Genomic DNA, 27,808 nt, shown 5'->3' with positions numbered 1-27,808 from the left:
AGCGAGCGAGCGAGCGCGAGAGAGCGCGAGGGAGGGCGGGCGGAGGGAGGAGGGAGGGGAGGGGAGCCGGGGGGAGGAGGAGGAGGAGGAGGAGAGAGCAGAGTATACCGCAGACATCATTTCTACTACAGTGGCGGAGCCGTACAGGACCTGTTTCACTGCAGGGGGATCCAAAACAAGCCCCGTGGAGCAGCAGCCAGAGCTACAGCAGCCGCAAGACACTGTTTCTCTCCCTCTGCCCCCCCTTCCCCACGCAACCCCAGATCCATTTACACTTTACAGTAAGTGGCTATTTTTTTTTTCTCCTCTGATTCTTTCTCTCCCCCCCTCCCCCAATCCCCTTCTCCCCGGATTTAGATTCCCCCCCTACCCCCGCTCTCCCGAGAGGGGCAAAAGCAACAACCAGCAAACAAACCCCAAACCCCAATCGGCGGCACGGAAAACAGCTGGAAGAGGAGCGAAGGAAATCGACGCGTCGTGTTGTGTTGTGGTGTGTGTGTGTGTGTGTATGTGTGTCTGTGTGTACACATATAACCTTCCCCTGCTTCAGCCTTGCAAGCCTACATCCCCTCTCTGGGCGCAGGGACGGCCGGCAGGGGGGTTGCCAGGGCCGGGTGGGCGCCCGCTAGGCGAGGGGGCGCGCCCGGACTGGGGGTGCAGGCGGGCGGGGAGAGCGGCGGCGCCCCGCTCCGGCGGCTGCCGGTCGGGCTGCGAGTGCGGCGAGCCATGTCCTCCTCCCTCGAGGTGGCGTAGGGGGAGGCGGCGGCCGGGGGTCCCGCCGCCCCCTCCTCACCCCTCTTCCCAAAGACGGCGGCGGGATCGAGTGGGTCTGGAAGAGGGTTGGGTTTCCCCGCTTGGGGCCGCCCGGCCTCCGAGCCCCGGGGCGGGGGTCTCCCTGCGGAGGCAGGCCTGGCCCGGCGGCGTGTGGCTGCGGACCCGGAGGGGTCTGTGCCGGCTGCCGGGCCGGGACTTTGCGCGCGGCCGGGCGCCGGGAGCGCTAGGGGCGCCGAGGGGTGGGCGCCGGGGGGAGAGGGCATGCGGTGCCGGGAGCGCGGCTGGAGTGGCCGCGGCCGGCCCTGGCCGTCGCCGCCGCCCTGTTGGTACGGCCGCTTCCTGATCATGTGCAGCCGCCGCCCGGAGCCGGGAGCCCGCGAGCGCCCCAGCCCGGGCCGGCGCACCCGCCAGCGCCCGCGGCTTAAGCCGAGGAGCCGCGGTAGGCGCTGCCCTGCCCGCGCCGGGAGTGAACGGCTGCGCGGCTGCTGGGAGGGTGAATGAAGCCAGGAGGAGGGGGAAGGAGGCGGCGGCGGCGGAGGAGGCGCTGCGGGGACTGGGATGCGCCCTGGAGCCCCGCTGCTCGCTCACTCTGGGCCGGGCCAGAGACTCCGCCACTCCCGCGGCCGCCGCCGCCGCCTCCTACGTGGTTCCAGCGCTGCGCGCAGGCCGGTCCCGCAGGGGGCAGGGAAGGGGGCCGGCCGGGCGGAGCGAGAGGTGAGGCGGTGGTGGAGCGCGGCGTGAGTGTGAGTGAGTGCGTGCGTGTGTGAGTGCGTGTGCGCGTGTGTGTGTTTGTGTGCGCGGGGTGGGGGGAGGGGGGCGGCCGGGGCCGTCGCGGTGGGGAGGGGGCCCTCTCTGTGGCCACTTGGCTGACTCGGCAGCGCCCCGACCCCTCCTCGGCCCACCGCCCTCGGGCCGCCTTCCTAAACTCCGTGGCTGGTGCTTTCATTTTATTTCAGACCACGTAGGGGGCTGACTGGAAGCGACGAAACAATTCAGGTTTTCTAGGGAGATGGAGCAAGAACCTTAGTGGGGGGTGGCAGTAGGGTGGTGGTGGAGATCCTGCCAGAAAACAAACAAACAAACAAAAACAATCAGTTTCTAAGGACTGCGGGGTTCGGTTCAATCCCGTGGCTGCTCTGTTTTGTTTTGCTTTCTTAGTATATATTCCTACAGATAACAGGGTAATAGAAACACTTCGGAAGATTGGGAAATTGCTGAAGAGTAGTAAGGGCAAGAGAGAGAAAAAAAAAAAAAAAGCCAGTCGGAAGCTGGTTATATAATGCTCGATGTGGCTAACGAGAACGGCAAGCTATTTTTATTTTGTTTACCGTATGCTGTGCAGTAGGGACTCCTCCAAACTGGTTCAGTCCCCGAAGAGATCCTTAGCTTCCCTGTGAGATCCGCAGGATACAATTAGCAAAATTAGAAGACCCTATTACACCCACAGAATAAAAACTAATGGCTTAGAGTGGCATACTCCGTGCACATCCTGCGGTACGTTGTGTATGCAAATAAGGTCTCCTTTGGCAATCTAGTAGTCACATCCCAATGACATTTGTGTTTTATAATGCAGGCTGTTCTTAATATTTAAACATCATCGTTACATATCGCTCATAGCAGCGGGTAGTTACTTGATGGTTATTTTTAGGCATAGCTAGTTACTTTTTCGACAGCGTTAGCTAAGCCTTTCTGTTTGGAGCCCTGCAGTTCCTAGAAGCCCCTGTCTTAAGCCCACCGTGTGGTTTCTTTGGTGGGTGAAGACAGTTGGATCCTTGAGCTTTTTTTAGAATGAAGCATTTGCCTGAGGAAACCACCAGAGAGAAGGATGAGAAAATCCTGCATCTGAACTCTTGGAAAGGGGTTGCACTGTAACGGCTAATGCTCTGGCATTTAATCTCCTCTGATTGCCCTCTAACTGTGCCTGCATCAGTCAATATTTTAGCAGCTCCGCAGACAAATGGGCTAGAATGCCACGTTCTACATAAAGCAGAGGTTGAAGGGCTCCCCCGAACCTTCTGCCTGCCTGCCTTTCTCATCTTGTAGATACCTGTCAGCGGGTGTAGGTTTTCGCTGCACTTACTCCAGCCCTGATCACTCATGTAATTAGATCAGGCTGCCATGGCAACAGACAGTGTTCCTCGGTCCATTCAGGTGGGTTTGTCTTGTGCCTGGACTACTACCAAGTGTTTCATGCACAGTATTCGTGCTGCCCCGGCCAGATGAGAGACTTTACTATTTCAGTGTTGGATGGAAGACACTGCATGAGGCTTCTAGCTCCTCAACTTTTCTAAAAGGGAGACCAACAAGCTGTTCTTACTGAGTGCAGTATGTAAATGCATCTCCCCAGACAGTGAAAAGAGCCTGACAATCCTGCTGGTGTTTATTGTGAACAGATCAACAAGTATTTGGTACTTGTTAGAAACCTTTCAGAGCTGACTAAAGCAACATTTCTTTTGCAGTCTGTCTGGTGCCTTTGGCCTGGCCGGCACTTAACCCTTTCAGGTGCGAAAGAACTCATCCTTTAGAACCCAAGGCGCCCGTAGCCCTGACTGGTTTTCCAAAGGATTTATTCAGCCGCAGTAACTTTTTTGGGAAGGATAGCCCCTGCTGAGACATTTGAAAACTTTACAGCTATATCATAATAACAAAAAATGCTACCAGCAGTAGTAGGCAGCCATTCTGAATGTCTTCATTCTTAACTTGGACTTCAGGGCCTGTGGTGGTAAGTGAAAAATTTTTTGTCTCAGGTTGGAGAGGACACAGGCCTATAGCTGGTAGACTGATAAGGTCTGGTGCTTTTGCACGATAAACAGCTTGCGCTCTATTTGGGGATATAATTTAATGAGCACTTAATAATTTAGAGGCCAGCCTTGTGCTTTTTGCATTAGGGGATCACCTTAGTAAGCCCACTAAGCCAAGCAAAAGAATACTGTTGGGCGGGACAAAGAAAAGTAGCTTTGGTTGCTAAAGCTGTGTGTTGCTCTGGCAATCCAAATCAGAAGGGAGCATTTTAATAACTCCTATTTGAAAGAAAAAAATAATTAAGAATAATAATGTCTGCTAGTAGGAACAGGCTTACAGCCCCGCAGGTAAATTGGTAAATCTTTTTTTTTTTTTTTTTTTCCTCTGGGGCTAGGATTCAGAGAGCGACTCACCCCTCCTCACAGGGAGTTTATGAGTTTCTACCATTTAGTGAGTTTATGCAGTTGGTCACTGGATTGTGGCCTACTCAGATTAAGCTTTGCTGTGTTTAAAAATGAGCTATCATTTCTAGGAGATAAATAGATGGGGAGGCAAGGAGATAAAATAAAAGCACAGAAGTTTTTAAGTTTTACACAGCTAAGTTGGAGGTCCTGGATTATATTTTACAGTATGCAGAAAATCGCTTTATTTGTAGCCAAATGTGAACCTGTGTTTTTGAGTGCAGAAATAAAATCATGCTCAAATAAGTGTGAACCATGTACTTGATTGGGAACTGTGAAAGTCAGTATTTTCCCTTCTGGATTTCGTTTTAAGAGGGTTTGGTAAACAGATGTGATCCTTTATCAGAAATATTAGACCAAGGCTTCAGGGCCTCTGAATTGTCTTTTATCCTTGAAGAAAGATTCGAACTCTTTAGCCATCGGGTTATATGTGAAATGTCTGTAGCTCACCTTATGTTTCAACATACCTAACTCAGTTGTCTGGGAGTCCTGGGAAAGGCCAGCCTTAAGAGATTATTAAAATATTAATAAGCATGTTTCTGTGACTCCTGGTTTTGTTGTCGTTACAGGGTTTGATTCACATTCCATTTGTATAATGTGCCTTTATTTTTTTCCATTCTGAAATGTCAAGTGGATTTTATGTTTGCACTTACCTTGAATGACAGTTTTTGATGACTAACGCATGGTAACACCGGCTCATTTTGTTTCCTATGAGAAGTTAGTCAATAAACATGTTTTTACTAAAAGCCTGAAATCTAGTAAAGGTAGGAGTGAATGTTAATTCTTCTAAACTGTAGTTGTCTGCCAGTAACACATAGTTTAGGCTCTGAAAAGCTTCAATACCTGCATATGTAAGATGACATAGTACAGCAAGACAGAAGAGTATTTTTATGGGGGACATGGACGATTTGATTTCTCTTGCTTTTCATCTTTTGATATGTGCAGCTTAACTGCTTCAAAGAACAGACTTAGTTTTGCTCATACTTCCGAGGTTATGAGAATCAGGCTCTCCTTAATTTGTAGAAAGCATTGAAAATAATAAATCATAGAAATCCCAAAGAGAAAATCATTTTTGTTCTAGGGCGTTCCACACAGAGCTGCTGCTGCTGCTTTTTTTTTTTTTTTTTTTTTTAAGAATGAATTTTGTAGTCCTCAATTATGCTGTTCGGATTTTAGTTTCATTTAGTCCAGTTTAACAAAATCCTCACGCCAAAGTTCTTTAAGAGATGGTATAATAACGAGTATACTGAGTGCTACTTTTAGAGAATGTTTTTAAATGTTGGCTGAAAGAGTTGTATTTGGAGCAAGGTTTTAAAAACATGTAAATTCTTAAAATTGCAGGAGTGATAAAAAGGTTTAGGTAAATAATCTCTATGGAAATAGTTTTTAGAGCTCTTTTTCTTACTCCATAACTTATATATTTTTGTCTTCATCAGTATAGTAATGTATAGTATAAGCCTTATAAATCTGAACTTTTCATACTCATGTACTATACATATCTGTAACACAGGTTACCGTCTCAAATATACTAAAACAAGTTTAGAACTTTTAAAGACAAAAAAAAAAAAAAAAAAAACAAGCAGTATATTCTCCTTGACATATTGGAGGTTAGCAGAAATGTTTCATTGATTTTTTTTTATAACTTTTAATGCATCCCATTTGTGGAGTAATGAAAATGTGATGATAATGGCTATGGTGTAAGCAAATTTGTATCCTTAACCTGAAAATGACTTTTCAGAGGTTTCATTGTAGTGGAATCAGAATTTGAGACTTGAGAGGGCAGAGGTTTCCCCTGATTATGGTGTTTAGATTTGGGCTGAGAACTCCTTTTTCTCTACTTAGGTCCTCTTTAACTGACACGGTTTGAACGAGTTGTTTAGCAGAAGTTTTTAGTGCTAATTGTCATAGCTGCTGAGCTGTAAACATTTACGCTTCTAACAGTCAAAGAAATTTTTTTGTGTGTCACTGTGCATGGCACATTGTCCTTTATCACACCCTGAGCTTTGGCCTCCTCTCCCTGAAGTATTTATAGTATCTTCTGTATTTATATTATTTCTATATTTTCTTCTCATTACTGACTTTCACATTAGTATTATTTAGGCCATTTAATCTTCCACTATTAGTAATATTCCACTATTAGTAATATTGTGTTACGTTGCTCTGCTGGGCTTTTAAAATATTAAGTATTCCGTTTCTTTAGTGGATATGTATTGTATAAGTCTGTAAGCGATTTTCTCGTATATTATTGTTGCAACAAATCCACTCTGCTTTGCCTTTATTCTTGCGTTTCTTCTCTGATGGAACACAGCAAGTTGTCTTAACTCTTAATTACTCTAACTAGTGTAGCAACACAAGTGCTTTTGAAATAAGTAGGCATGCCAATGCGAGAGTGAATTAATATTTTACAGCCTTTGCCTCATGTTTGACTGTTCTCTGCACTTGAGCAGAGACTGTAATTTGGACTCTATAAAACCTTATCTGCCAGGTGATATGTAAATAGGATTGTGTGTGCACACGTCGATTTGCAAGCCAGCACTCTCTCAACTGTTAGCTCATAACGCAAGCACTCTGCAAATCCCTGGTCCCCGCACCTTGTTCACAAATGATGATCAAGTATTTTGATGCCTTATTTGAAAACGACGTTACTAGATAACACCAGGATCACCCCACCCCTTAAAACATGTACTGTGTGAGAGTAAACGGAATTCTGTGCGCTTCTATTTAACGTGACCCCTATTTATATTTGTAACTCAACAAACTTCTTAACGGAGGGATAGTGTCTGCTAAGGACTTCAAGGATGTTACAGTCCAGAACAGCTTTCTTCTTCCTTAACGCTTACTGATTACCTGTGGGGAAACCAAGGCCCAGAAACCTTACTTCTGCCTCTAGGTCCCAGGCATGCAGTAGATGCTTAAATAAATACTTGGTGAATGGGTTAGCTTGAAGGAAGCCTATTTTGGCTACTGTTCATTACTTTGAAAAGTGTTGGAAGGCAATCGAAATTATTTTCCTTTCCAGCTGGGCTGTGCTCTTAAAAATAGTGAGTGTGTATGGATGAAAATAATCATGAGATGTGTTGCCATGTACCCAAGGATAATTGGCTCACTTACCTGTTTACAGATTATTCACATTGGAGATCATATTCATAGCTCCAGAATAGTTTCTTTCTGACACCCAATATAATCCTGGGCCTTCTCCTTCCTACTGTTACCTGGCGTGGGCTTAGGAAACCCAAACTAAATTTAAAACCAGCCTAAACAAATATGCAGATCAGCTCCAGTAATCAAAGACTAAAAAATCAGCCCAGCCATGACCAGTTGGGGGAGTCTTTTATAATAACAGTGCTACCGATTCCATGTAATGTGGACAGTTGGGAACCACCAGTATTTTAAAATATTTTTTGAAGAGATAGGGCTGGCACCTATGTGAGCCGTTCAAGTCCTCACCTTCTTCCATTTCTATGCGTAGGTCTTTACCTCACAAAAACTACTACAAGCACCAAGCTCCCTGATGGAAAGGTATATGGAAGCTTGATTCTTTCTCTCTTTCATTCATCCATTCACAGATTCACTCATTCATCATACAGTGGGTAATTTTTCCTTAACCATGAACAGGATGTTGTGGCAGAATGAAAGTCAAGTAGACATACATTCAGTAATTAAATCATTGACAGTTTAGCGGAAAGTCTAGTGAGTCTGTGCATACTTAAAATTTTTTTTTTTTTTCCTGCATTCGATTCTTTTTCTTTCTATCCCATTAGACTGGTGTGCTAATAACTGTGGTGTTTCATGATTCTCCCTCAGGTTGCATGTTGATGGTATAATATATGCCTCATGAAAATTAGACTCTGGCTCAATTACTATTCAATCCATGCCCATTTTCACCTGATTGTCCTGTGATTACTCTGATGTGTTTATGAGGTGATTGGTTAGAATCATTACAGAAAAGCATGACAGTAGCTGGCGCACATGGGGCGACCACGCTCTTAATTTGATTGAAGGAATGACCTTTTTTTGTGTGTGTTGGCCTCCCTCCGAGCCCTATGGAATAGAACCAGACCTGCCTTTTGCGCTGGCTGGTAGCTGTGTGATTCTCAGAACACCATGCAAAACGTGATGTTCTTCAAATTTAGATGTCAGTGCTTGGACGCCTTCAGGTGGAAATGGTTCTTAAGGCCACGTGTTCTGTTTTTCATTTTGGATTTCCTCTTCTGCATCCCCCGGACCCTTGCAGGCCGATCGTGCAGCAGATCGCCAGGGTGTCCCATTCAAGCTGCAGATTTGTCTGTCATCGTCGGACGGCGGCGGCGGCGGTGGCGGCAGCGGTGGCGGTCCCCTCTTCCTCGTCCGCGGCAGGGAAGTGTGTCTCACATCAGGTGAGAGTTTTGCCTTGCTCTCTAGTTTCCATCCGAGGATAAAGCCTGACGTGGGAAGATGTCCTACTGGCCACGTTTGCGCCCTTTGTAGCCGTGGAAGATCTTTGCAGACCGTATGTGTGGGAATTGGAGACATCGCCGAGGTTTTTTTCAAACTCGGATTCGAAGGATCTCTCTTTTTGACTTCTTTGGTTTAGGAAGTGGTCCACGTTTGACTTTGCAGTGGCTGATTGTCGTGTGTTGGGCTCGAGCCCGGCCATATGCTGTGTCCCTTGTACCGAAAGCCGGTGAGAAATGTTTTGCTCCCCAATAGCTCTCTTAAGTCAAGGTTTTCACGTTTTTGGTTCTTGGTGGAGTGTGGCCCGTGTGTGGGGAGACGGGCTTGTTTGTTCAGTAGCAACCAGTGTTTGTTGGATCTTGAATTCCTCTGTGTCTGTTCGGATTTTACAACTTCCTGATTTCTTCGTGCACAGTGCATTTTTTTGACCTGGAGAGTCAGGCAGACACAGGGTATAGGCAGGGTTGATGACTCATGGTTCTGAGTTGCAGAGAAGACGAGGAAACTGCCTAAGTGGAGTCGGGAGAGCATGGAAAAGTTAGTTAGACGTGGGGGCAGCAAGGGCTTGGGAACCCTGGTCTTCGCAACTGAAGGAGATTGTGAAATACCTCCCCTGGTTCTATTTGCCTCGGGAGCCGTCCTGCTCCAGGCTGTGGAAATAGCTTAGTTCAGTGGCTCCCAAGCCTGGCTGGGCCCCAGAAGCACCGGGAGTGGTGAAAAAAGAAATAGAATGGGGACTCCACCCTAGACCTTCTGGATCCACATGAACCTGAATGGTCTGATGTTGTCGGCTTTGGGAATGGCTGCATGGGGTGGTCTCTGGGCGGCACTTCCTGAGTCATGCTCTATTTCCTTACTCTGTGAGAGGCAAGGTCCACTTTGACCAAACTTCCCATCCCCAAATCTGGATTTTCAGCCGATTTTTTTTTTTTTTTTTTTTTTTTTTTGCCCGCACCTGAGGCATATAGGAGTTCCCAGGTCAGGGATCGAATACAAGCCACAGCTGCAACCTACACCACAGCTGCAGCAACACTGGACCCTTAACCCATGACACCAGGCCCCGTGTGGAACCCTAGCCTCAGCAGCCACAGGAACTGCTGTAGATCCTTAGCCTTCTGCACCATGGTGGGAACGCCTCAGCTCATTTTTAAAAGGTGTTTACTTGCTTTGTCCAAATGTTCATTTTAAAACCGATTCACTAGATGACTTTAAATAAAGAGCCCCCTCTGTGCCCCTGAGACCCAGTTCTGAAGTTCCATATAAATTCCATGGTATCTGAGGTAAGAGCTTGAGGGTCTGGAACCAGCCCTTCTAGATTTAAAATCTAGAGCTGCCGCAGTGACCTCGGGCAGTTCTGTAACCTTTCTATGCTTCAGTTTCATGTGTAAGGTGGAGATAATGTCAGCTCTTTCTCTAGGGCTGCTATGAGGACGGAATGACATAATATTTGTACACTGGGCAGAATAGTAATTGGTATATGGTTTATGACCTATGAACATAAGCTCTCATTGTGATCATGTGATGGGGTGATTGTAACGTTCTTGTTTGGTGATGGTTGTGCCTCGAACATACATGACTAGGAATAAGTAAATATCCCTGTACCTTGGTCTTTGGACCAACTCTGTAGCCCTTTTTTTTTTGGGGGGGGGGGTCTTTTTAGGGCTGCACCCGCAGCATATAGAGGCTCCCAGGCTAGGGGTCGAATCAGAGCTGCAGCCACCTGCCTACACCACAGCCATAGCAATGCCAGATCCAAGCCTCATCTGCAACCTACACCACAGCTCATGGCAATGCCGGATCCTTAACCCACTGATTGAGGTCAGGGATCAAACTTGCATCCTCATGGATACTAGTCGGGTTCGTTACCACTGAGCCACGACGGGAGCTCCCTTGTAATCTTTTGTAGCTCTGCAAAGCCAATGAGCCTTGTATTTATTTTTTTCTGAATTTTGTGTTTGTTTACCTCTCTTACTGACACCGGATGCATATATGTTGGTGGGTTTTTTGAGGGGGGGTTTTGGGTGTGAAGTTTCATTCATATATGTTGTTTTTATATTGTAGGGTAAACTGATGACTTGCAGGCATAAATGAAGTGAGTTGAATGCCAGAAGTGCTGTGCCTCCAAAAGTGGGAGGAGTCAGTAAAGTCCTGTGGGGGGGAGCAGGGGAGGGAGGAAGTTATTACACACATTATATCCTTGTGAAATACGGAACTGGGAACTTTGCATTTTATGGGCTGTGGGTTGGGGGGGGCATTTTGAAAAAGGAAATAGAATAACTCCAGAGTTATGTGCCAAGGTAAGCGTCATTACGGTCTGCAAATGTTAGCTCTGTCAAAAGGGGGTGTGATGTCTTACTACTAATTTCTTTCTTAGGGGTAGGATCCATTTTAGGCGGAAAATCTTCACATTTAAGTTAGGGGGAAAATAGCGTACTTGCATGTGTGGTCCATACACATGCAATTTTTTTTAAACCTGCGGTGTTTAAAGAGAGTCATGGGTTAAAACAGGAATGTCTCAAGAATTTTATTGTGAAAACAAACAAACAAAAAACAGGCAGCAAACCATCCTGATCTCTCAGTCAATATGTGTACCTTATTGAGAAGAGGTCCACATTTTTATAGTGTATTAAGCAAGCCTATGTGTGGTATGAATACTCGTATTGTATTACTGACACAGTAGTGCGGAGTCACCTTGAGTTTTAAGCAGCTGACATTTTCTAGGATTGCATTTAAAGGGAGCTCAGAAGCATTAGCTAAACATTTTGCATAAATAATGGCCTCATTACAGGCCTCACAATTGATGGCTAAACGTGGGCAGGAAAACAGTATCACTCATGTTGTACTCTGTTAGACTCGTAAAGGTTTTAAAACAAAACCCGGGTCACACTTGTTTCTGGTGCTGGTTATTTTATAAAGATGATATCCCTATAGCAAGTTAGAACCTGCCTCGTTCACAGGCACTGTCTCTGTAAAGAAATGATTCATTCATTTATTCACCGTGTATTTTTTATACTACTGCACAGAGGAAGTAAAAGCTAACAGAAAGAGGTTATGTTTTTCGTGGCCAAGGAGGGGAAAGGAGAAATGCTCTGAAATAATAACTAATACAAAGCAGAATGGGGCGGGTTGTCCTCCCTGGGGTAGCTTCTAACACAGAAGGAATGCAGAAGAATGATGCTGAGTAGGATGAGGAGAAGAGACTTCGAGAAGGAGGGGCTGTTGGAGTTGAACCCTCAAGGCTGGTTAGCATGTCTGTGGGAAGAGATGGACAGAGTGGGAGGATGACCACAATAGCAAGCGTGCGGTATGTCACTGTCAAGGCCATTTTGATGGAAGCCCAGGTGCTGATGGATTTCTGAGTTGCTGGAGCCTGGCAGACGGTAGAAAGTGTGGGAATAAACTTGCTGAGGGGTCCGGTCTGGAGATAAATTTGGAGGAGCCATTGGCATAAAAGTGATTGAGATTGGGCTTTGGGTTCTTGTGCCTGGCAGCAAGTTTGACAGGCAGGCAGGGATGGGTACCTATCACGATGACGTCATCCCAGGTGGACTACGCAGCGAGAAGGTACGAGGCAGTAAGTAGGGCAGCAGAGATGGGAGGCTGGTGTGTTACATACAGCCTTTGTATGTTTCCTGTTTAAGGGAGGGTGGTGGAGAAATTGGGATGATGAATGGGTGGATAATTGGGATAATTGGGGGGGGGGTCTTCTCTAGATGCTCAGGCACCTTGGAAACTGAGGGCTGAACTTCAGCTCAGCGGAATCTTGTTGACACCTATATTCTTTAAGACCTCAAACAAAATGGAAACTTGAGCTAATATTAGCCAGATCTAATGTGTGTGTATGAAAATGAATGCTGCTTTTGAAATTCAGCACATGCAGTAGTATCTCCTTTCATTTAAACAAATGATCCCTCTATTTTCCTCTAAACAGTTTTATTAAGAAGATTTTCAGGGAAGCCCTGTACATAGTAACAATTTCCAGCCTTGCCTTTGATCTTTTCCACCGTGCATGTATTCATCTCTTGTGATGTGCATAAATCCTGTTTGACTCTGGAGCAGTTGTTCATTTGTGGCAATTCATTTACTTACTGTGATAAATCACATTAACGTGGGTGTGGCTCCTACCTTTATTGTGGACTCTTAAATGTGATGAGTGTGTTTGTGCGTACATGTGTTTGTATTTCCTTCCAGCTTCTAGCCACAGCTTTCCAAACAATTTAGCTTATTTCTACTTAATAGAAAATACAGAATTTTTTAGTGAGCCTTGGCTCTGGCGAGAAAGATCCTAAGACTCCATGGCTCAAAGTGAAGGGGAAGGCTGGAAATTATCACGTTATTTTGCTGTCACTGGGGAGTCTTTCCTGATGTAATTAGAGACTATTTGAGGATTGTATGAGGTTTTTGTTTTGTTTTGTTTTGCTTTTGATTTGAGTTATTTCGGTGGGCTGTCTAAATGGTCCAGAATGAGTCTATGACTTACCTGCCTCTCATAAAAGACAAGAAGGTTAGGACAGGAGTGATGGGAAGGAGACAACAACTCCACAACTCCAGTGGTCAGACCATGCTGCCTGCAGATATTTAATGAGCATCCAGCGTGGCCCTTACAGGAAATGATCAGTAGTCCATACGTCTGGGTATTAACTCTTTTCATCCTCACTGCAGTCCTTTGCGGGCAGGCACTGCTCTTATCTCCATTTCACAGATGAGGAAACGGAGGCACAGAGAGGGTGAGTAATTTGCCCAAGACTGCCCAGCTATTAAGTGGTAGAGTCACGCTGGACCCTAGCCTGTACTCTGTGCGCTGTCAAGACCTTAGCCCTGTCCCTAAGAAGCTTATAGTCCAGTCCAGAAGGCAAGGCGTGCCCAGGAGTAGCAGTTAAAGACCCATGGCAGAGGAGCAGTTAAAGACTCATAACAGACATTCTTAAGGGTCAGAATCCGAGAAGGTTCACAGCAATGAGCTTCCCTTTGCGCTGCTCGCCTGTCCCTTCGAAGTCACATACGAGCTGTCTTTGCGGTGTTTACTCTCTTTCTTTCACTCTTCCTCATACCTCCCTGAGATCCCTATGCACTTTCAATAATTATTAATTGAAGAAAATGATGACAGCGGCATATGCTTATCTGAGTCTCCGGGGATTGGCTTAAGTTGGGCTCCAAATGTTTGGCATCCAGAGGCCCAGTGAGGTGATGAACTTTTGACTCTTGAAAGAGCTTCACTGGGTCAACACTCAGCTTGCAAGATTTGGCCGATAGGAACTCATTCCTGTTTGATAGGTGGTGGTGATGGGGGTGGGGGTGGGTGGCGCTAAGTCCCAACGCCCAGGACAAAATGTGCGGGGAAAGGAGGTCACCCTTCAGTCCTGGCAGCCCTCAAAGCTCAGAGCTGGGGTCCCCTCCGGTCCCCGCCCCTCCCAGCCTCATTTTCTCACCTTCCCCGGACCCGTGGATAAATCTTCTCTCACTCATGTCACAGAATAGAGAGGAAAGACCATTTTTCTCTTAGTCTGCCCAGGGGAAAGTAAGAGTTTGCCTTTCTTCCGTTGAAGGAGAACTACCAACGTAGCGTATAGAAATACAGAATCGCTCTGTTGTGTCAAGTACACTGCCATTTAAAAAAAAAAAAGAAAGAAAGAAAATTACCACGGGTGTTTATAAAAAAAAAAAAAAAATGCCTTCAGAGGCAAGTCTTGCTTGCTAAACACACAGAACAGAAGGATTTGCGATTTACTCTCCATGCTCTAGCCTGGCAGCCCCAGCCTACAGCCCAGCTGTGATCATATGTGGTGCATTTTTATTTACAGATTAGGAGGCTCTGACTCTGACATATGACTAACGGGGAAGCTCCTCCCCTTACAACAGTTGTATGTCATCTGCTGCAGAGAACTAATTGCTTGGCAATTCCCCTTTGGTAATTCCCTCTTTATTTTCTGATGAGTTACTTAACAGTGATGGGCTTGTTGAGCGGAGCGTTGAGTTTAATGTGTGCTCCAGAAACTCCACGGTAAGCCTGGGGGATGTGTTTTTCGAATTCTGTTTAGCTTTACTGAAGGAACACTGAAACCATTATATGGCCTGTTAATATTTCACTCAATCCGAGGTTAAACTCGGAGCGGTGTGCCGTTTTCCAAAAGAAATCAAAACCAGGCTTCTTCTTCGTTGTCGTCGTCATCTTTTTTTTTTTTTCCTCCAGTGTGCCCCTGTGCGTTTGAAAATTATGAAAAAGGAATTTAATATTTATAGAATATTCAGTGCTTTTTTTTTTTTTTTTCAAAATGAGATTGCAAATGGAGTGGCTTCCTGGAACACCGAAGTGTGAGGGTGTGAGGGTGGCGTGGAGGAAAGCTGTTGCCCTGGTGTTTGGGGAGACCGAGTTTCTTTTAACCACCCTGCCAGGGGGTGCCCTGGCCCTTCCCTCCCTCACTCTCCTTTGCTGGGCCTCAGTTTCCCCATGTACAGTCAAGGAAGTGGGTGAATGACACCACCACTCAGGCCCCTTCTGTCTCTACCAGGGCACAGTTCCATGAATAGCTTTTATTGTAATTCTTCTCCTGGGCTCCCACCTCTCCCCCTACCCCTCCCGCCTGGAGACCTTTGGTCTGTCAAACATCATTTGCTGTTGTTTGACTTTGTTCGGTTTTGTATTTAATTAGAATTTACATTTTTGGCTATTATTGTGTCATTATTTATAAAGGAAGTCATAAGGGGTGCCTACAATCATCTATCACGCCTTTTCTATGAGTTTCAGACCTTATTACTCCCCTGCTTCTCTTTCCTCTTCTTTCTACCATGCCCCAAACAACATCCATTTCTGGAGTGGCTGTATTACCACTGGAAGGAATCTCTGTGCTAATTATGGAATAATTTTTTTTGCAAGAAGCTCTGCTCTTGCAGTAGCATCAAGGGTCACATTCTGCTTTTAATTTGCAAATAGAAATCCTTTGGATGCTTTTTGGTTTTCCCTGCAGGTGCCGATTTGAGGCTCGGGGCAATTCCTTCTTTCTTCTGCACAGGTTTTCTCAATCAGTGTGGGTCGCATTACCTTGTCTTTCTGGTTAATTTGTAAGCAGTTTCTCCTGATGTCTCTTGACTCATTGAATAGCGTTGTTAGGCAGCTGGTGCAAATAGAAGAGGTGACATTTAAGAGTGTTTTGTTGTTTTATTTGTTTCACAGGCAGAACGAAGGGAAGAGGCAGTCGGTTAACAGTGAGGGCTTTGAAGACAGGGAGATGGAGGGTTGAATTCGGGCTCTGGCTCCAGGCTGTGTGTCCTGGGCCACATTTCTTAACTCTGCGATTCTCAGTTTTCTCATCTGTAAGATGGGAAGGATGACATCTGTCTTACAGGACTGTTGGAAGGATCAAGTGAGGCATCCCTACATATTGCAAAGGATAGGATCTCAATGTGTGATTGAAGAGAAAGAAAGAGGGGGAAGGTGTAGAATTTAAGGGCGAAAAAAACCAAAAACGAAAACAAAACAAGAGCAAAGAAAAGAGCTGCGTCTTTGCAGGTACTCATGGTAGGAGCCCTTCAGAGCCCCTCATGGGCAGGTCTGAATCCCACATGGACCACTGAAACTGGGGAGAGCCTGGGCATCCACTGATCTGGCTGTAATGTTCTCCTAAAGGCCGACCGACGGGCTCCACGGAAGAGGGTGTTTGCTGCTATGCAATGAAAAGCAACATTACATTTTAAACATCTCTTGCCTATATTTTACAATAAGAGAACGCCAATAAAAGCAAAAGTTCCCTTTGATTCCACTGTCTCGGACCACACATCACACTTAGCTTAGATGTTGTCGTTTAATTCTTGACAATGCAACATGTATCTTTTTTTCACTTTGCTTTCTCCATTTACCATACACGTTCTCCGTCTTGACTGTACAGCTATCCTTTGCAAGGATTATATACTATCCTATTGAGCTGTTTTCTTTAAGTTTTCTCTTTGGGGACCCTTGAGTTTGTTTCTGATTGTTTGCTGTTAAAAAGCTGCAGTGAGCACCTTTGTACCCTTAAGTATTTTCTTAGGACATGATCACATCAGAAGATTAATTCCTGAGGTAGAGGGGCCTGGCTGTGAATTGCTTTCTGAAAGACAACATTTACGTTGTAACTGATGATATATGACTGAGTCTTGCTTCAACCTGATTGATGGTGGGTGGTCTTTTTTGGCTCATTTATTAGGCTTCTTGGTTTTAAAATTTGAATTCCTTGGATCCCACTCAGTCAGAGGATGTTTCCAGAGGTGCTTGTTTACTAATTTCCTTTTACACAATGAGCAAAAGGGAGTCTTTGATATTTCCTAACCTGTGTCTTAGTGCCCTTTATATGTTTTAAATACTGATCTTTAAATTTTAAAGTCACATGGGCTGCAGCTGTTTCCCCAGCGTGATTTTCTTTTATTGGGATTATGTGACTTTTTGCTGTATGAAGAGCTTCTGTAGGATGTCTCTCTTTTCTTCTGTGGTCGTACCCAGGGCCAGCCTGGAAGGAAGAGGGGAGGTTACCGTGGCTCATGTCCTGTACCAGGTGGCCGGCAGCTCAGCTGGGCTGGGCGCATTCTCGTGTCTGTCCTCCGTACCCCCTGGGAACTATTCCTATTCACTGTGGGACCCTAGGGCTGTTCTCTTACTGAGGGGCTCCTTGCCACTCCCCCTTCTCACCTGTTTCTCCCTCCTTTTTTTTTTTTTTTTTTTTTTTTTTTTTTTTTTTTTTTTTTAAGGGCCGCACCTGCAGCATATGGAGGTCCCCAGGCTAGGGGTCAAATCAGAGCTGCAGCTGCTATCCTACACCACAGCCACTGCAACATCAGATCCGAGCCAAGTCTGCGACCTACACCACAGCCCACGGCAACGCCGGATCCTCAACCCACTGAGCGAGGCCAGGGATCGAACCCTCAACCTCATGATTCCTAGTCGGATTCATTTCCACTTCTCCACAACACAGGAACTCCTGCCTCTCCCTCCTTGACCTTGATTCACCTTGGGTCAGCTTCCGAGGTGTCAAGTCTACCTCTGCCCACCTTTGGGGTTCTCTGCCCTCTGGACCCCCGTTTCTCTCCGGGAACTCTGCCATGGGGACCGTGCTAGAGGCAGGCAGCCTCCCTCACATGGACCTGGGGAGATCAGTCAGGGGTTCAGGCCTGGCAAAGTTGGACTCTTCTCCGAGGATCCTGGGTTGGGCTCATCACACTTGCTGCTCACTTAGTCCGACAGGCCCCCTGTTGAGGAGTGGGTGCCGTGGGTTTGGTTTTTATCTGGATTAGAGTAGAGGAGCCCACTGCTGCTCGGCTTCCCTTGCTGTTGCAGCTCTTCCCCGGGGAGAGATCCTTGGGTCTGGAGCTTCCAGGGGACAGGTCTCCAGGTCCGAACTGGGGCCAGTGGCCCAGCTGCATTGCGGTGGTTGGGGATCTACTGTCCCCTCCTAAATGGCCTTTCTAGGTATGCGCCTTTTCTGGTCCAACCCATTTTCCTTTCTGAAGCTAAAATGAACATTTCTTGCTGTTAGCCATCTGTTTGCATCTCTCTCTTCCTTCACCCCTGCCTGAATTTTCATGAAGTCCAGAATTCTTAACCTAGCTCAGCAGGTTTGGAGCCCCTTGCTTACTCTCGGGCCCTGTCACTCATCTGTTGCCTCTTATTCACTGCATCCATTAGCATGTCCTCCTTTGAAGCGCCTTGCCTTTTCATGTTATGTTCCAGCTTTTACTCATGCTGTTCCCCTTCCTTGATATCCACTTCCTCGCCTCCACCAGTCTGGCTCATCGCATCCAGTTTGTAGCATAAGCATCCGCATTGTAAGGGAAACACTTATATTTGTTTATTTATTGTTTATGATACAAATTGGATGGGATTCCACCTATTCCTATAGATTCTGACTTCTAGGTCTGTGGTCTGGAAGCAGCCTGGGGCCTAGTGGACCACAGTGGTGGAAAACGCTGTGGCATCTGTTGGTTTGAGCAGCTTCGTGCATCCCACAGTGGGTGATAAAGGTGACCAAAGTGTGAGAAGGCTGGTGCTCAGGAGAAGGAAAGGAGGACAGGAAAGGCCCAAGGATGAATGTTCCAGAACAAAAGCTACATGGAATGCAATGCTGGATTTGCTCCATGATTTTTCAGTTTTATATACTATACTTAAAAACACGCCAAACAGTATTCTTTTTGAACTTTAACACAGGAACAAAATTGCTTTGTTTTTGAGTGTCCCAAACTGTCTTTCTTTGTAATGAAAACAGTTCCCGTTGGCTCTCGATTACATGAGAGGATTCTTAGAAACACCACTGTCGGGTGGGATGAATGGGTGGATTTGAGGTTCACCTCCTGACGCCTGGCCTCTGCCTCCATTCGTGTCCCGTGGAGGCTCTTGCGACCTCGCGCTCCAACTCAGGTCAAAGTTCCTGGCAGCCTAATTTTCCCGAGGAGATCATTTTATCTGGAAGAGAGGCGTTCTGGAGTCTTAAGGCAGGGTTGGTCAAGAGAGGGTACCGTGCCCCCTGGACAGGGAAGCCTTGGAACCCTCTTCTGCGTGACCCTGCTCGGGGGAGTGAGAGGACAGTGCGACCACAAGGTACCTTCTCCTTTGAGGTGGTGCCTCTTCTCCTGCATATGAGTTTGTCCGGAAGTTGCCCTGTTGGTAGTTAAGTGAAAATACCTCTTCCAGGTGGAGGATGTCCATTTGTGATCGTTGACGTGAGGGTCTTTATGCTTCCCACGGCGGATCTGACAAGTATGGAGGAGGACGTCTGGCTTGGAAACCAAGTCCTGGGCCTCTTATCCACTGCGGCACCTCATAGCCTTTCCACTGTGTTCTGGAAGGTTCCAAGTGGGAGCGGAAAGGACTCTGGATGAATTTTGTTTTGCTTGCTCTTCCCCTTTCCAAGGCTCCATTTCCAGTTCACCACTGGAGCGGCCTTGATCACTGGGACCCAGACTCTTGAGAAGTATGAGCCCAACTTGTGGCTTTTGCAGGAGCCCATCTTTATTTAAGGAGCTGTGAAAAGAATGTTTCCTTTTGGTTGCTGCCTCTGGTGCCTGATCTGACACTTTTCCTAAGATTCGCAGGAGGTTTTTGTTTTGTTTTGTTTTCCTTTTATAAGTGGTCATAGGCCCATAAGACAGTTATCTATTATTTTTTGACAGGGGAAAAGATAATCTGGTTACTTATTTAACAATTTCTTTCCATAAAATGTTGCTTTCTATCGCATTTGAGGGAAATACAGGGATAGCATCTAAGCCTGAAATTTGGTGTTTTATTTTGGCTTTCCTGTTCTATTGAAGCTTCAGTAACCTTTTGTACCTTTCTTGGCTCCTCAGAAGAAACAGGTTTTTTATATATATACATATATAAATATATATATATACATGTATTTATATGTATATATATATTTATATATGTATATATTTATATTTATATATATTTATATATGTATATATTTATATTTATATATATATTTTTTCCATCTGAGTGTCGTCCAAATGAATGTACTATTTTAACAATCCGTGTAAACAGATACAAAAGAGAAAGACTGCTTTCCTTTTTTTCCCCTCTCAGCAAGCTTTATATCCATTTGGGTCATCCTGGAGATTAGAACAGGCCAATGTGTGTACAGAAGCAATGTGAAATGAAGAAAAATATTTTTGAGTGTGTCCTTGCAACATGGGTCTTGCCCAGGTGTATATGAGCCTTTTCCAAACAGTACTCTGGAAGTCGCAGTTCATATCATCTTTAAGTCCTGGAGAGAGGGTTATTAATCTATGGAAATGAACAAACACTAGCTGTTTGCTCTTCTGCTGTGCCGAGAACATTCAGTGACCTGACTGATCTCAGAGTTTCTATCTCTAAATGGTACAGTTTTTCTCTTTGCCCTGAAGTTTCAGGAAAGGATTTCCCCCCAAAAAAATTTTTTTTAAAAGCATTGCCATTTTCACTGTGCAAAGTCTTCAAAGATGTCACTGGGATGAAAGTCCTGTGTTTTCCTGTTTCTCTTGTAGGTAATCAAAACTGCCCTTTTCTCTTGGCGGTGTTTTGCCATTCTAGCCTCTGATTTAGTAAGTGCAGCCCATAAGAACCGCAGTCATCTAGACCACGTGAAGTATCTGGTGTGTCGTGGGTCTGCCTCAGCTGAGAATAGCCTATCCTAGGAGTCAGAGCGCTTCGGATGAATTGGTGCCTGGGATGGTCATGACAGTTCCTTGAGCAGAGGGTATCCTCTTCATTTCCTGGAAGAATCAACCCAAGAGGCTGACTGATTTGCTAGGTTCCCAGCGCTAGAATGCATGTGGCCTGTGCTGTCTGTCCCTCTGGCTTTCAGACAGGCATGAAGTTCAGTGCTCTTCTCCATCATTTGTGGAGCCAGGGTACCCCAGGCCGTATGCAGCTGTGTCTCAGAATCTATAAACTGAAGATTCAGACTTTGCTTAATTGGAGTGGCCCAATAGAGCAGTTTCGAGGTGGAGCTTGAAAGATGGAGAAAGGCAAGAATACAGCGCCTTGAATGTACGTACTCCCCAGGGCGCCTGGAAACATTGCCTCATCCATTTCGACGTTAGGAGTTTTTGTAGTGCCTGAGCCTGAACTTGACAGAATAGGTAGAGAGTGATTTTTCTTTTGCAGCCACTGCACCTTTAAAGTTGAGCTTCTCAAGCTATATTTCCTTTAATGCACCAGTGTCAGCAAGTTGAAAAACATCAGGAAATCGAATTGATCTTGTCTATGGAATCTTGAAATCCGATCTCGTCTTCTCTGGGAAGTTCTTTGCACGGGATGGGAAGGCGTGGCAGTCAGATAGCTCATTTCCGTATTGATAGGTCCCTGCTTCTTCATGCTTCTGGATGCTGCAGAAGAGGGTTAAGGAAGCTCATGCAGCCACGTGATAAATCAAATCCAGCATCAGGTTTATGCGTCCTGGTCTGGCGAGAGCCAGTAAAGGCCATCGAGTCGCTTTCCCGACGGGTATCTGCTGTCCTGTGACATCTAGCAGTTAGTCTTCTAGAAATCACCATCCATCTCTTGAGGCCAGAAGCCTGTAGGGTAACTGTGACGAAGGCTTTTCCGTCTTTGCAGAAGTCATGTGGTGGCTGATGACCGTGCTGTTGGTTTCAGAAATATTTGGACTCTTGACTCACTTTGAGTCTTCCAGACGCTCGATTTTATACGTGGAATCCTCCCTGGGGATTCTGCACGTGAGACGGAGGCCATCTCTCTTGTGGGCCTCCTCCCCTCAGTCTCCGGACAGCGTTTTCCTAGGAGCCAAGGCGCTAGAGCCTGGCTGGGGAGTTTTGCTTGGTGATGGAGAAGCTAAGAATGTTTCTCTCTAACAGGTCCCAGAGATTGCTGGTGGACATCCGTCCTTGCCCCAGGATCTTCGTTGGAAGTCCCCGGGACTTGGTGTCTGTGCCGTTCACAGTATATATGAACTCACCAGGAGGCATAATGCGTCACCATTTTGTTCTGGGCCACCCTAAAGGATGACACCCAGCTCCAGAGACCTCCTCTTGGACATCACCCCTGAGATCCAGTGTGTTAGCTCCCCATTGTCTGAGCTCCCTTTCCGACCGAGTGTGAGCCGCCTCAGGCTTAGGCATGCAACTGCTGAAAGTGCCCTTTGATCAGCCGGCAATTGCACACCTTCGTTGCTTTGAGCGCAGCGACTCCCTCTCTCACTCTTGTTGAGTCCTTACCCAGATACGCTTGAAAACAGGCACCAACCCATTCTTTCCATCTTGGCATCTGCCCACACGCTTAGTCCTGGGATGACCTGGAGCAGAGGCAGTGAAGGATGAATGCATCTTGTACAGACTTGTTCCTGCTAGTTCTAGCCTGTCTCTCGCCTCAGATCTAGCTTTTAAATCCTCGATTGGTTTTGGGTAGGAATGTGTGGATTGTTGGATTGGAATAATTTTCTCCCTGGGTTTCTAGTGTTTATATAAATAAATAAATAAATACACACACACACACACACACACACACACACGTGCATACAGTATATGTAGGTTCTATCATTGATATAAACAGCAGGGCTTATTTTAAAAAGTTGCCCTTACTTAAAGTTGATACAGAATAAAAATGTGAGCTTTTCTTTTTTTTATTATTAGTATTACAAGTTGTAACACAGCCAAAAGGTCTATATCAATGTTTTGCCAGGAAAGGGTCAAAACGGAAAATTTGCAACAAAGACCAATTAGAATAGAACCAGTGCAAACAGAAGCTGACAAATATATGCCCCTCGTTGGGAGTTCAGCCCCTGGAATGTTATGTAGGACAAAAGGAATGGAAGAGATATTTCAGTAACATTTTGTTCTGTGTCAAAAACCTTCTGAAATATAAATCTGCTGTGTATTGGAGAATGGATACAGCAATTGATTCAAGTTGAATAGCTTTCATTTAACTAGAATATCCCACAGAAAGCAGTTCTTGTTCTGACAGCCATATTTTTGCTTTTCTTGACTTAAAGAAAATTGAATTCATGTTTACATATTTTATAGGATTGTTTTATGGACAAAGACACAGGTCAAATCCCATCCCAGCGCACTGGCTTTTGTTATAGCAAATAGAAACATTTCTAAATGAAATAAAAACCATTTCTAAAAGCCATGGCCTGTGGCCCATAATAAGAATACTACACTGATATTATGAAACCATTTACAACGATCAATAATTCAGTTGTAGATGTGCTTTTTTCTTTTCTTTACTTTTAATTTTTAATTTTTTTTTGGGGGGGGGCACTCCTTTGACATGTGGAAGTTCCCAGGCCAGAGATCTAACCTGAGCCACAGCAGTGACAACGCTGGATCCTTAACCCACTGTACCACCAGGGAACTCCTCTAAGTCTTTAAAAAAATGTTTTTAGTCTCTTGCCAACATACATATCCATGCATGTACTTCACCGATTTGCATAGCAGAGTAGGAAGAATATGAATGTGTATAACAGGGGTCAACTTTATTTTGGACTTTCTGGAACAGATCACCTTTTTATCCTCCCCATGATGGCTCCCTGAATTGCTTCCAGTTACTGAAATTTCGTAATTGCCCACAACTCCATATGTGTCCGTCTAAGGATCTTGCCATGTCCACCAAACCCAGCCAAAAGCTGGTCATCAGTGCTAATGATTTACAAAGCTGAGCTTCAGAATTAAGAGCCCCCTGCAAATAGGGTTCTGTTCCTCCATTGCCACACTTTTCAAGGAGAAATTAGGTGCTTGTTTTGTTTTTGTTTTTTTTTTTTCAGTTCCCCAGATCATCCTGGGCTCATTTGCAAATAAGATGTTCGGCAAGAACTATTACTCCTGAAACTTTTTTTGCTCTTTGTGGCCTATGCTTCCATAGAATCTGAGATATTCCAGGTGCATTAAAGACTTACCTACAGAAAATTTTAGGGGACTCGATCAAAAGAACGCTTCTCTAGGAATAAAGGTCTTTTTAGGTTTTAGTCCTCCCTTCAAGGTTCTTAACTGGATATGCCACATATTTTATTTCCTTTCTGTATGTACATTGATTTACTACTTGGGTTTACTGTTTTCTATTTGGAAACAGCTTTTACAAACGAACGCATCTCTTTACAAATGTGAATTCCAGCTGGCTCCATTCTCACCTTGACTCTCGTTTCTGCTTATTGCTAGACCCCAGCTTCTCTTTCTGCTTCTCTCCTAGGATTTTATCTTGCTCAGCAATTCTTGTGTGTGATTCTGAATTCTATGGTTTGCGTTTCCTGACCAACCTCTCCTTGCCTCTGAGTCCATTTCCTGTACTTTAAGCTTTGGCATTCCATTCTCCGATCCGGGTCAAAACTGAAACTTCAAGTGCTAATAAGACTGGTCCTTGCCACACCATTGATTCTTTTTCCTCTCCGTTTCTTGTTTCTCACTCCACTGTTCTTTCTCAAAGATGCACCCTGATGTGTCGTTAGGGTGTCATTAGGATATGGCAGCTAGACTTGTGGCGAGCATGTCACAGTGGACACAAATATTGAACCATGATGTTGTAAACTGAAATGAATGTAATGTTATATGTCAGACATACCTCAATTAAAAAAAAAAAAAAAAGGAGAAGGGAAAAAAAAAAAGTACTTCACTTTGGTGGCCCTTCCTTAAGGGCTCCTGGTTTTTTCTCTTTCACTGATACACTCTGCAGCTCCAAACTGCAACAGCCATCAACAGGTCTTTGATCAACAGGCCTTTGACAAATTCGTTGTTTCTACACACGGTTTACAATAGTACACTCGCTACTTAAAAATAATTAAGCTTCTCTTCGTGTTCTTTGCTGGGGGTCAGGAACTTGACTTGCTTTGCCATCCCAGCATGCAAGTGAATCACAAATGGGTCCTCTGAACCAAATAATTAAAAATAGAGCAAAGTTTCTGAACCAGGCGGTTGGCAGAAAAGTCTGTACTTCCATCTGTGCCTGGTTAGGAAAATATTTCGTGATACTGAAATAGCATCAGCCTTGCTCTCTTTTGTGCGCGTGTGTATCTGGACTGTATGTCATTCAGTGCTCTGAAGGTTTGTTGCTATCTAATCTTATATATATATATATATTTATAAAGTCACTGGCAAGGAAATGGGACAGCCAGTCCAGGTGTTCTGTGCATACATTCTTTATTTGCTGGTTTCCGTGAAGGTTGGTCTCATTCTTGCATTTTCTCTTTAATGAAAGTTTTCTCTGACCATGTGTTTCAGAAAATTAGAGGGCATGGCATTTTAACTTGGGAATCTTTCTATCTTTTGCTTCTCTCTCTGCAAATAACCTTTGCTGCTAACTTTTAGGAGCTGTTCTTAGGTGAAATGCTCATGGATTTATTTCGGTTTGGAATGTGGGCGATTAGGAGTTTCTGCTCTCTGGAAGGCGATATATGCCTGCGATATGTATCAAACTCATAAACACTTTATGACTGAGGTACAGACATGTGAGTGACTGATTTTGGAGAAATTTAATCCTTCCACTCGGATTTTCCTTTATGCTCACTAGTAATCAGTAACTCATCAAATAGGATCAGTTCTGGCCATTTCTTAACCTGTGCTGATATTTTAAAAATGTATTTTCTATTTATAAGATTCTAGTTGCTCTGTAAAATAAAGATTGTTCCCCTCTGGTATTATCTATTGTAACTATCTCTCTTTATCCATGGAAACTCTTGTCTTCAGGTTGATTTCCTTTCTTCCAGGAGGTCTATTGCATTAAATAACAACTAGTGCTCAATAAATACACCAAAGGGAGATTAGGAATTAGTAAGAGAAAAGAAAGGGAAATGTCTTAATTTTATGCCTTTATTTCTCGGAGTTTCCTTATGCTTCTGGAGACTTGGAGCCTAAGCAGACTCTCAATATTTTGATAATAGAATTAAATACTGAAATCAACAGCTGGGGTTGACCATACTCACATTAACCGAAATCAAGGAAGGAGGAATATCTGTAATAAATGTCATTATTAGTGTAGCAGCTGATTCTTGAGTTGAGCTGTGAAGATCAAGTTGATGATAGTGTGAACACTTAGGTATTTTGTCATTTATGAAATTTAAAATGTAATAGTTTGATCGTTGAGGCAGTTTGTCATTCATGAAATTCAAAATTAAATAGTTTGATCCTTTGGGCAGTTTTTTTTTATCATTTGTGACCTTTAAGGAACTCTTCACATCTTCTTGTCCAACCTCCTCATTTTATATGCAACTTAATTTTGTTTATTTCTTGTAAACCTACTGTGTGCACAGTGCAATGCTTGGGGAGGGGGGAGACAATAAAGTTAAATAAATTGTTGGTCTGCGGCTTCCAACTGCTTTATCTTTTGATTTTCTTTTCAGTGTTACTTGGGGAGACGGCTTTTAAAGAGATGTACCTGGGTTTTGTGAACCATTGTTCTTTGCTAATGTAAGATATTAGGATGAAACATATTTTTTTTTTTTTTGCATTCTTGAGTACTCAAAAGAGTGAATGGTAGATGTCTTTTTTATTTTAAGTGATTTTTATTTTTTCCGTTATAGCTGGTTTACAGTGTTCTGTCAATTTTCTACTGTACAGCAAGGTGACCCAGTCACCCATTCATATGTACATTCTTTTTCTCACATTATCCTCCATCATGCTCCATCATAAGGGACTAGTTAGAATTCCCAGTGCTATACAGCAGGATTGCTTATCCTTTCCAAGATGTCTTTAAACTTTAATGTTCATGCTGGATTCATTCTCTTATGGGAGCTAGCTGACATTGCTAATACTAATTAGTCTCCCTGGAAAGACTCCTGGCTACTCAGGGCACACTTTTCATGTGGGAGTGTTCGGTTTGTTTCTCTCATTGATTTCTGCATCTTCTAGACAGCAGCATACAGAATTTCAGTTTTAAAAACTGCCTTTGATTGTCGATTGGTTGATTCAATAAATCATTTGGTTGAAGAATATGTATTTATGATCGAAAACCCAAGAAACAAGAAATGACTCACGAAAGGTCATTATGCAGGGGAACTATCCTTTTAATAATAGTAACGGCTAGCTGGCATACTGGGGATTTGGGGTGCGTTGGTCACTGTGCTGATCGCTTAATCCTTACAGTAAACCTAGTTGGTGGTTATTATCTGCACTCTGTAGATAAAGTAACTGGGTTAGTAGCTTGCCCAAGGTCACACAACTAGGAAGGCATAGGACTGGGATTCAACTCACACCATTTTAACTTCAAACCCTGTGCTCTTAGCTAATGATACTTCATTGCTTACCGCCCATATCATTGCGAGACTTGCAAAATTGCTTTCTTAGGAGTTCCTCTGTGGCTTAGTGGGCTAAGGACCCAGTGTTGTCACTGCAGTGGCTTGGGTTACTGCTGCAGTGCGGGTTTGATCCCTGGCCTGGGAGCTTCTCCATGCTGAGAGCCTGGACCAAAAAAAAAAAAAAAAAAGAAATTGCATTCTTAAATGCTGAGTGTCTGCAAAAGCTGAGCCACAAAACTAAGGTCAACTGTAAAGAATAAAGATCCAGTGAGCGCTCAAGTAACTCTCCACAAATTTCATAATCACCACGAATTTGATGTCCTTTCTCTGCCCCACCCCGCATCGAGTCACCCTTCTTCCCACTAAAGAGAAATAATGGTTTACAGCACTTTAAAAGAAGAGTACACAGGCATTCCTATTGTGGCTCGGTGGTAGTGAACCCAGCTAGTATCCACAAGAACGCGGGTTCGATCCCTGGCCTCGCTCAGTGGGTTGAGGATCGGGTGTTGCCAGGAGCTGTGGTGTAGGTCGCAGATGCGGCTCGGATCCCGCCTTGCTGTGGCTGTGGTGTAGGCCGGCGGCTGCAGCTCCCATTCGACCTCTGGCCTGGGAACGCCCATCTGCCACAGGTGCAGGCCTGAAATTAAAAAACAAAAAACAAAAACAAAAGCGCCCAGAAATGCATCCCAGCCAGATGCTTATTTTGTTTTCCCTCCT

General features: G+C 44.7%; 1 protein-coding gene across 1 annotated transcript in view; it reads left to right on the top strand.

The window, feature by feature from the left end:
* The first annotated feature begins 8,307 nt into the window (after positions 1-8,307).
* Positions 8,308-27,808, top strand: part of ATXN1 (ataxin 1) — a 417,087-nt gene continuing 397,586 nt past the window's right edge. The window contains exon 1 of the mRNA XM_021099771.2: positions 8,308-8,353. The gene's annotated coding sequence lies outside the window, so the exon portion shown is untranslated. The remainder of the gene's footprint in view (positions 8,354-27,808) is intronic.

Source organism: Sus scrofa, chromosome 7, assembly GCF_054392235.1.
Source record: "Sus scrofa isolate SSC_HxYL_T2T_F1_AM1 chromosome 7, Sscrofa_HxYL_maternal_Yorkshire_Landrace_v2.0, whole genome shotgun sequence".
Taxonomy (NCBI): Eukaryota; Metazoa; Chordata; class Mammalia; order Artiodactyla; family Suidae; genus Sus; species Sus scrofa.
Note: the sequence above shows the minus strand (reverse complement) of the source record. Positions and strands in the feature narration are given on the sequence as shown.